This window comes from Puma concolor, chromosome A3 (assembly GCF_028749965.1).
Source record: "Puma concolor isolate L17-30 chromosome A3, mPumCon1.1.hap2, whole genome shotgun sequence".
Taxonomy (NCBI): domain Eukaryota; kingdom Metazoa; phylum Chordata; class Mammalia; order Carnivora; family Felidae; genus Puma; species Puma concolor.
Window position 1 is genome coordinate 6,005,703 of NC_141669.1, and position 8,537 is coordinate 6,014,239.

General features: G+C 49.8%; 1 long non-coding RNA gene across 2 annotated transcripts; it reads right to left on the reverse strand.

Annotated features, from left to right (window-relative positions):
- Positions 1 to 311: 311 nt before the first annotated feature.
- LOC147582203 (uncharacterized) lies at positions 312 to 7,553 on the reverse strand. 2 transcript variants are annotated; one of them, XR_015248837.1, is made up of 3 exons: positions 7,452 to 7,553; positions 5,223 to 5,514; positions 312 to 4,285 (listed from the first exon to the last, which is right to left on the reverse strand). It is a non-coding gene; the product is annotated as an uncharacterized LOC147582203 (long non-coding RNA). The 2 variants fall into 2 exon arrangements; XR_015248838.1 differs by having other exon boundaries at positions 5,223 to 5,511; positions 7,452 to 7,526.
- Between the last annotated feature and the right edge of the window lie 984 nt (positions 7,554 to 8,537).

An 8,537-nucleotide genomic window follows, 5' to 3' on the forward strand; every position in this document is an offset into this window, starting at 1 on the left:
AGCACTCAATGACTCATGTCAGAGGCATAAATTGAAAGTCAGCACTTGTCCCGCATGTAATCTAGCTGAAGAAGAGTTTATGGTGCAGGATTCTTCATGTGAACTGCTGCTGTTCCTTCCTGAAAAGGAAGCTCCTAGTGTGTGTGTGTGTCCGTGGGTGTGCGCGTGCACACGCACCCATGTGTACGTGTGCAAGAGCGTGCCTGTGAGCACATAAGCGTGCGTGCAAAGGAGTATGTGTACTCACGTGTGTGCTCACAGCTTTAAACAATACCACCCATCCCAGGAAAATGGAAAAGAAGAAGAAAAAGGAAGCCAAAACTTCTATTTTATTTAGGAATAAAATGCAAGAATGATGGTCAAAATTGTAGTGGAAGTAGGGCTTTTAGAGAGTCCTTGATTTCCAAGTAGGTTCCAGAGACAGAGCATATCAGGAGCCGTCTACCACGTCTTCGCCCATCTCAGCATGTTGTGCATGTCCCGGTTCAAATACCATTTTTCAAAAGAACTCTCCGGAGTTTGTAGCTACTTACACCTCTCTACTCCACAACAATGTCATTCGCCATCGAACGTGAGTTTAACAAACAGGAGTTTTGACCCCGACTGGACCACAATATACTTAAAGACCAGGGCTCTGCACTCTCCACTGGTGCCGTATCCCACGACACCTGGTACAATGCTTGTCGCGTAGATGACCATGCCCGATCAATTTTAATTGAAGTTACTGCTCTGATGCCGATGATAAAGTGTGGTGGGAGGCACAGGGCCTGAGTGGCAAGACGCTGGGCTCCAGTTCTGCCACCCACGAGTTGCTTTTTAGTTCAGAGCTACTTGGAACTTCCCCTGACCTCAGTTTCCTTATCGATAAAATCAGTAGTTTGAACCAAGTATTAAATCCAAGTCCCATTTGACGTGGTGCTTCTGTGAGCTTGTTAGCAAGAACCTAGCTTTGGAAGGACCTCGCCCTAAGTCTGCCCATCCCAGACTTTTCTTTCAACCAAAAGGAACGTAAAGAAATGGATACTTGTTCAGATATAAGGTAGGTACTGGCTGTGGGTGCTAGTCACAGAGTTCACAGTGTTTCTAAATGACTTCTGGTTGATCTGGAACCTGAGGCCTACCGAGGAGGCCATCTGCATTTTGAAGTTCCTTGAAAACTGTCCTATCTGAGGGTTGTATTCGAAATCTGCACTGAAGGAGCACTCTGTCATAGGAAGGGTGGGAGGTGATAAAGTTCACTGGGTAGTGAACAGGGGAGCAGTGTTCCTAACTGGACCGTGGACTCTGGAGGACAAAAGTGGAGACTGCACTCCAACTTTCTTGAGCCCACCTAGAAGTTGCTGGCAAAGGAAAAAAAAGGGAAGGGAGTCAAGCAATCAGACTCAGGAGCCAGGTGTTCTTCCCCTTGGTCCAAGTGTCACCCCAGAAGCCAGAGCAAGAAGCTTTGGTGGAAAGCTGTGCTGAGAGGTGACATCGTCTGTTCTGAAAAGACTGCTGGCCGTGGACCTTCAGGGCAAACTATTGTCGACACTGCTCTCCAGCCCTCGTACCTCAGGGGGACTTGCTGGCCTCCCCCACCCAGGGGGTCTTTCCTGATCCCTCCTCTACCCCTTATACACCTTGTCCCTCCCATCCACCAGACCTGCTCTCCTGGACGCCTTGTCACATCTCCACAGTTGCACTCATTTCATTGCAAAGTGATTGTGCATATTTCTGTCTCCCCTGTTGGAATGAGGTTCTTTGAGGCAGAGTGTGAATCTAATGCATCTCTGCACTTTCAGTACTTAGTATAGCGCCTAGCACATAATTGGCACACAACAGAAGGTGACTGAAACACTGATTGAATGAGTGGATGAGTGAATGAATGAGCAAACCTGGCAAGGCAGGGATGACTCAGGAATGCATTCACTCAATAAACATTTACTGAGGACCAACTCTGTTATTGGGCCAAAGGGACAGTCGAACACTCAGGGTGGCGCTGGTGGGAGACAGAATGTTCCCAGGCTTTGCCCTCCATTGAAAGGCTTTGCTGCCCCTCTGGGCACTCACTGGAGTATACTTCAGTCATCAGCTCTATGTCTGGTTCATTGTCCCGCTTGTAAAACCGCTCAGCGTGCAAGTGAACGCAGCAAGTGTTGATGTGGGCACCACTGGTCCCAAGGAGATGCTTTGGAAGGTAGAGCACGGGAATGATACGCTTTCCCAGGGAAAGGGCCAAAAGTGGATGGACATTGACCATCTTGGGGGGTGGCTGAGGTCTGTGTAAGGCCAGGTTATCCAGAGAGCTATGGTCCTGAGGGCACAATGTACAGAAGGAATAGAATTTGCAAAATCCAATTTTATAGTGTATCAAACCAGGAGAGCGAGAGCATGCACCCCCCCCCCACGTTCATGTGGCTCCATTAAGGAGTATGTATTGGGGGACACCTGAGTGGCTCAGTAGGTTGAGCATCCGACTCTTGATTTTGGCTCAGGTCATGACCCCAGGGTTGTGGGACAGAGCCCCGCATCAGGTTCATGCTGAACATGGAGTCTGCTTGAGATTCTGTCTCTCCCCTCTGTCCCTCTCCCCCACTCACAATCTCTCTCTCTCTCTCAAATAAATTTTAAAAAAAAGAGCGTATGTATTTCTACTAATCCTAAAACCCAGTGACGCGAGGTGTAGGTCGGGGGTGTATGGGTGTGTCCGCATTCCCTGGGTAGAAATTCATAGCAAAATGGGCAGTGGCTTTCTGTTATTGGATGACTTCACCTGCTGTGAGGCTGATAAGTAAGAGTTGACAAGAAAGGGCACCGAGAGTGGAATGCATTTGTTAACAGAGGAGGCACGGGACCCACTCCCAGACCCCCGTGTAAGGCCCTGGCAAGGACCTCATCGAGTCACTTCACATCTCCGGGCCTTAGGTTTCTCGTGTCAGATAAGAGGGGACCCAGACACTAGTAATGGCATTGACAAAGCTAAGAACAGCAGCTTGCAGCTCCGTGGAGTCTATGACAGATCACTTCCCCGGACCTCTCTGTAACCATGTGGGGGGGGGGGGGTGTAACACAGGCCAAAGTAACAGTCGAATTCTACAGATGGGGCAAAAAACTCAAGTCATTTACCCAGGCTCCTACAGGGGTTGGTGGAGTTAACCCATGAACTTGGGTCCACTGCCTCCTGGGACCTAGAAAAATTGCCAAGGCCTGGAGGAGTGAGCCCCAGAGGAGGGGGACACGGTAGAACCACACGGGAGGGGCAGGGAGCTCTTTCTACCCCCTCACATCAGCGTTCTGGGCATTTGCCTTCAAATCGTTAACTAGGGTGACACACAAGGAAGACACAGGGCTCAGAGAGTCTTTGATGTACGGAGTCTCACCGGGTGACGAGTGGGCCTGGGGGAGGGGAGGAAGTGGTGTTTTGGTGGCTTCATGTCATTCTTTTCCAAGACTAACAGGATGCTGTTCTCTTCAAACAAATCTGATGTCCTTGTGCCCTCCTGCCCTTGATTCGGATCAGTGACAAAGACCGCTTTCCCCAAGGTGATCCGGACGTGTGGCTCTCCTTGCAAATTGTCCTTCCGAATCCCTTTGATGTGTGGGTCCTGGCTCCCTGGGCACATTTTCTCAGCTCAGTGGACTGTCAAGTCGCCTTCGAAGTAGTTTCTTCCAAAAGTGGCCTTTTTCAAGTAGTTTCTCAGCAAACACTTCAACATCAAGCGTGACTCACATTTGTGTGAAATGTCACTTCAGCTTCGGGCTGTTTTTGAGGCCAAAAGCAGTTTGGGGCTTATCATAACCTTAGTGTTGTGCCCTTTAGTGAGGTACGGCCCACCCCAAAGGCCAAAGAGACACCAATGTAGAAAACTGAAGTCGTATTTACTCACCCGCTCACGGGTGGGTTCATCCCACGAGCACAGAGTGAGCTCTACTCTATGCTGAGCTCTGCCGACAGAAGAATCAAGATGCTTGGAGAATGACCATAAAAGCAGACACCAGCAGGTTACCAGAGGTTAATGTTTGGGGAGGGTGTGCCAAGCTCATCAGGAGGCTCCAGAAGAGAAGGCTGGCGAAGGCTTGCGGGTGGACCTTGGAGGCAGGTGGAGGTTTCTTTCAGGCTCTATCTCTGGAGGATGGTGACTCATCCACAGCGTGCTGAAGAGACAAAACCTCATCTGTAACGTTTGCCGATTTCCTTGGTGTAAATACTCCCACCAAATCAGAGGTGGTCCCAAGTTACAGATGTGACACCACTCACAAAGGCACACCCTTGTGTCCACCAGACGTGGGCAACGGACGTAAGTGCCTTCAACAGAATAGATTACAATGAAGGGGTAACAGTAAGATAATCAGGAAGTAATGAATCTCAATATTCATCTTTGTTTTTACTCTAGTTTATGTAACTATACATTGTTACAGCTTAACTTTTTTGAAATTTATTTATTTTGAGAGAGAGAGAGCAAGGAAGGGGCAGAGAGAGAGAATCCCAAGGTGATTCTACACTGTCAATGCAGAGCCCGACGTGGGGCTCGAACTCCTGAACCACAAGATCATGACCCGAGACGAAATCAAGTCAGAAGCTTAACTGACTGAGCCACCCAGGCACCCTGTTACAGCTTAATTTTTAAGAACGGCCGTCCGTGTTTAATAACCAGCTCCCCAAATTCCAGAAAACCCGTCAGCCCTTCCGCTCACCGCAGGGTGATCCCTTCGCTTCCCTCTACAACCTTGCAAGCTGCTCAGGCATCCTGGGTATTATACCATCCTTCTCCCCGCCCCCAAAGTAGCTCCTGCTTCTCCCACTTTACCCACCCATCGCCCACAGTGTAGCCATGGGAATCTTTCTAAAATGCAGTGTGACCCTGTCATCCCCCTGATAAAAACTCTTTGATGGTTCTCTATGGTTTTCACTTTCCTCCGTGATGCAGACCCCTTCTCCCTCTCCCGTGTCCCTGCCACCCTCACCTCCTCGGGCATCCTACGCTCCCAGCTCACCCCGTGGCTCCCCTGTTCCCGTGCCCCTGCTGCCTGCAGCCTCCCTCTCATTCTTCACACCCAGTTACACTGTCCTCCAGATCCCCACTCGGACATGACTTTCTGGGAAGACTCTCCCTGGCCCGCCACCCCTGAGAGGGTCCCGAGCCACTTTCAAGTTGGGTTGGAACAATTTGGTCTGACCGCAGAGTTGATTGTGGGGCTCTGGTCCCCACTGTCTGGCTGTGACCCCAGGCTCTGCCACTTACCAGCTTTACCAGCTGGAGAGGTCCAGTTTGTCCATGGAGAGGTCACTTCACCTTCAGGGCCTCTTTCTTTCCTGCAAAGTAGGGTGAAACCAGCCCCTCCCTCGCAGGCTTAGTGCGAGCCTCCTACAATTCAGCACTACTGAGCATTTGCCGTAGACCCTGCCGGCAGGAAGGGCACCGAAGAGGTAACGAATACTGGCCCCACTGTCTGCGTTCGCCCCCTGGGTCACCACGAGAGCTCGGGCTCCTTCCTCTTCCCGTGGCTGTTGGGACTTGCTAGGTGCTCACTCTGCTAAAACGAATGACCTGAAGAATGAATCAGTAGGAGAGGGGAAGGCTGGGTGTTCACCGCAGAGAGTAAATCAAGTGAGGAGGCCCAGGCTGGCGCCCCGTCAGTGGTGAAAACAGAAGCATCGGGACAGCCAGGGGACCAGTCAAGACTGTCAGGATCTGGCTTTGACATTCTTTCCGAGGCACCCACATCCATTTCACCGCCCCGTATTAGCGCGTCTGTGTTGCTGTAACAAAACAGCCCAGCCAGGCCAGCTCAAACCAGGGGCATTTATTGTCTCACAGTTCGGGAAGCGGAAGTCCAAGACTATGGTCCAGCGGGATGGACGCTGTCGAGAGCTCTCTCCCTATCTCTCTCGCTAGACAACCGCCTTCTCGCTATCCTCACGTGACCTCTCCCAGGTGCTTCCACCCACAGAAGGCCCTGGCATATCCTCCTTTTCTCACAAGGACACTGATTCTATTGGATCACGGCCCCACCCTCATGACTTCAATTAACCTTGGTTACCTCCTCGGAGGCCCATCGCCAAATGCAACCACACTAGGAATTCCACACGAGAATCTGGCAGGGACACCAATCCTCAGTCCCTAGCACCTCCTTGTCTCTGAACACCGGCCTCCCACTCTGCACAGGGAGAAAAACCCGGCTGTCCCCGTATCGGTTCTTTGGGGACAGGCGTTCCGTCAGGATCCCAGGTAGACCAGCTGCTCCCAGCACCTCTGCTAATGACTGGCTAAGTGCGTCCGCTGTGTCTGGGCCCTGAGGTTGGCTTTCCTAACTTGCCTCTAATATGCCTCCGCATATTCAGACTTTTCCAGCCAGTTCCATTCTGTCAAGTAATTATTTATAAATTAGATTCCCAGGGAATACCCTATCAGACAAGGCTGGTGTTACACACATAAATAACAATACTTTTTTTTTTTTTTTCAACAAAAGGCATACCGTTCTCCAAATGCTATTAGAAAACTCAGGGACCTGTCACCCATTCTTTCCATACTGACACCATCTATCAGCCCCTCGACTCCCTGACCGGAGCTGGGGTTGTAGACAGCACAAGTGACACAAAGCCATGATCAGTGCTGTTGTCTCGGGCTCTCGTGAAACAATCATCCTTTCAAATCATCTTCTCCATTCAAAATACCCAGGCACTCGGTAAAAATAGGAAGCACTTATTTGTGGTTTCATTAGAGCTGTAACAACTGCTTGTTGTAAAGCGTCTACTGTTTGTAGGAAGTGGCCTTCAGGCTACCATCGAATACCCGGTCCCCTCTTCTCCCGTAACACAACATCACTGTTATTTGTGTCCAGCTGAAAAGACCACGTTGCCCAGCCTCCCTGCAGCTAGGTGTGGCCCTCTGGGCTCCGGCCAAGGATGTGCAAGATGAAATGCGTGGAGGCAAAGGAAGGAGCGATTCCAGAAGAGCTGCTTAACAAAAGCAGAAGGGAGGGCAGCGGTGCCCCTTGTCCTCTGCCTCTTTCCTTCTCTCTGAGATACGGGTGTGATAGCGCCAACGCCCACACGTATCTTGACCATGAATGAACCATGGGATTTGAGCAAATCGTGTGCTGACCAGGATGGTGGAACAGCAGGACAGAAGGAGCCTGGGTCCCTGGTGACGTGGAGTGGCCACCCCAGCCCCCGGCTGCACACACCAGACTTCCTGGGTGAAAGAGAGAGAATCCCTATCTCCGTGCGGTCCACTGTGACTTGGCATGTTCTCTCCAGCCAAGCCGGATTCTAACCCACGCCCTACTTTACCCATGTCCTCTCCAGACAGCCAAGATGCATTCAAGGACCGTTTGCTGCATTTCTGTTCACTACCCCCCAAAGGGCAATCGTGTCCCCTAAGGCTCCCAGTGTAGTTTAGGATTTAAAAATCAGTCCTGCCTGTATTCAAATCCAAGGCCACAGAACCCCGTGCAGAATTGCCTCACACCTGCTAGAAGTCCGTCAGTGTCAGGCTATCAGCCCTGGATGCTGTTTGCTCTTTCCCTTTCTCTGAAGACCTCACGTGACATAGAAAGCTGGAAGAGAGGTGGGGCGATTGGGTGGCGCAGTCGGTTGAGCGTCCGACTTCAGCCAGGTCACGATCTCGCGGTCCGTGAGTTCGAGCCCCGCGTCAGGCTCTGGGCGGATGGCTCAGAGCCTGGAGCCTGTTTCCGATTCTGTGTCTCCCTCTCTCTCTGCCCCTCCCCCGTTCATGCTCTCTCTGTCCCCAAAAAAATAAATAAAAAACGTTGAAAAAAAAAAAAAAGAAAGCTGGAAGAGAGGTGACAGACAAGAGTGTGCGTGCATGTGCATGTGTGTGCACACGTGGGTGCGTGCACGTATGTATGTGTTGGTGTACTGTGTGTGCATGTATGTTTGTGTGTGTGCACGTGTGTGTGCACATGAGCTGTCATGCATGCGAAGATGTTGGGGGGGAGAAAGGGAGATAGAAAATAGAAGACAAGCGTGAGAAGCTGCAGATAAATGGAACTGAATTAACATTTCCTATCAAAAGCACCATGATTCTGATTAACATTTACATTTAGCCACTAACTCGTCTGCACTTAAGGGTTGTTAAAACTCTAACCACCAAGGCAAAAAAATTTAGTATAACAGCTCAACTTCATATAATTTTACGATTTTCAATAAAAACAAAATGTTAAGTATATAACTAAAAGTGATTGAGTTTTAATGTTTACGTAAGACTCTTCACATAAGCAGACTCACCAACCTATAAACTTCATTTTCAACACAGCTCCAAGTTTTGGTGTAAAATGGGTGATGACCCCAATCTCAGGACACATCTATTCAATTCTAGGAAACCCCCAAATAATTACCAATCTCCCAGAAGAGAAGGAAGTCATTTTTATATTCCTTGGATGGTACATATCACTAAACTCACATATGTTGAATAAGAATCATATAAAAATAATATGGCATCGCAAGAATGGGACCCACTAACACGCTGAGTAGCTCTGAGTTAGTAATCAACTAGATCACACATTTTACACTGAAATTCTGCAATATTTTTCAA